Source organism: Ranitomeya variabilis, chromosome 2 (assembly GCF_051348905.1).
Source record: "Ranitomeya variabilis isolate aRanVar5 chromosome 2, aRanVar5.hap1, whole genome shotgun sequence".
Lineage (NCBI taxonomy): Eukaryota > Metazoa > Chordata > Amphibia > Anura > Dendrobatidae > Ranitomeya > Ranitomeya variabilis.
Genome location: NC_135233.1, coordinates 635,614,514 through 635,615,976, shown reverse-complemented (window position 1 = coordinate 635,615,976; position 1,463 = coordinate 635,614,514). Strand labels below are relative to the sequence as shown.

The following is a 1,463-nucleotide window of genomic DNA, read 5'->3' as shown; positions in this document are numbered from 1 at the left end:
TGATTGACCTCCTATTAATCACTGATCAGTTGTGTGCCAATCAGATGTGCAGCACTCAAAATGTGCAATGAATGGGGCTCAGAAGTAGTGATGGGCGAACCACTGACTGTTCCGGCCTGTGGGGGTTCAGCCAATCGCCGAACATTATTAAAAGTTCAAGCTCAGGTACCAGAACAGTACGACAACCTGAACATGGAATCCATCATGTGTATGAGGGACCCCGACACCCCTGGTTTTTATCATTCTTCTTTAATAAATATACTGCAATGTATTTTATTTTTTCTGTATTCCTTTCTAGGTACAAACTTCCCGTTATCTCAAGTCAACTTGTGAGGAGGGTATATGAGACATGGACTCTCCCAAACTATTCTGACTCAGAAGTGTCTCTTTGCGAAATATCTTACGCGCACCAATATGACTGCTGAAAGGACATACAGAGAGAAGACCCTGACGGACATATGTCATGCATACAAACTGGTGGCACAGGCAGGGGAAGAAACCTGTGATGAGCCTCAAGCCAGCACTTCAAGGTAATATATTGTGGGCAGTAAATTCATATACACACTGTAATATCACTTTTTTTCTTTAGCTGTGTCCCAGCTATGAAAAGCTATTTTAGGTTTTCATAACTACTATAACATTAAACTTTGATTCTTTGAACATTAAACCTCAACCACCATGATTGGCAGTTACAAAAAAAAGTAAAATGTAAGGTTTTACTAACTTTTCCTTAGGGATGCCGAATCCTGCACTGCCATTGAGGGAGACCGCAGGGAAGAAGACCAAATACTCCAAGTGGTCACGACTGACCAAGGGGAAGATAGTAGCAAAGAGGAACAAATTAGTGAAACGGATGAGATCTGGACTACAAGGTTAATACATCAAAATTATGAACCTGTCTATAGCTAGTTTGTGCATGCATCACCTGATTGTATACTAATGGTCATTTTATTCATCTACCCATCTAATTATCTTTTTTCAGAGCAAGATTACCTTCTCCCCAGCTCAGGGTAATGAGGTCCCAGAGAAAGAGGATGGGGCAGGATAGGAGCCAATCAAGGTAATGTGACACTTTACTCCACTCAAGGTAATGTCAGACAGCCACTCAAGGTCAGAGTGGCTGTCTGACGTTAGCGATTGGAAAATAAAATCCAATAAAGCCCTCAATCTGTCTGATCGTCTGATCTCATATAAGGTTGTAATTTCATTCTTATTTTTTTGTCTTTTATAGGCATGAAGACCCAACAAACAAAAGGAGGAACACACTACCAAAACGTGTTCCCGTCGTCTACCTACATCACCTTGATGAGGACACTGCCAAAACCTGTGGACACTCTGTAATATCACATTTTTATTTTTTAATTGTATTTATTTATTTTTATTTTTATTTTTTTAGCTGTGTCCCAGCTATGAAAAGCTATTTTAGGTCTTCATAACTACTATAACATTATACTATGATCAAT

General features: G+C 39.6%; 1 long non-coding RNA gene across 1 annotated transcript; it reads left to right on the top strand.

Moving 5' to 3' along the window:
• The first annotated feature begins 332 nt into the window (after positions 1–332).
• Positions 333–1,061, top strand: LOC143809787 (uncharacterized). Its single transcript, XR_013222456.1, has 3 exons — positions 333–530; positions 735–872; positions 983–1,061. It is a non-coding gene; the product is annotated as an uncharacterized LOC143809787 (long non-coding RNA).
• Positions 1,062–1,463: the final 402 nt, after the last annotated feature.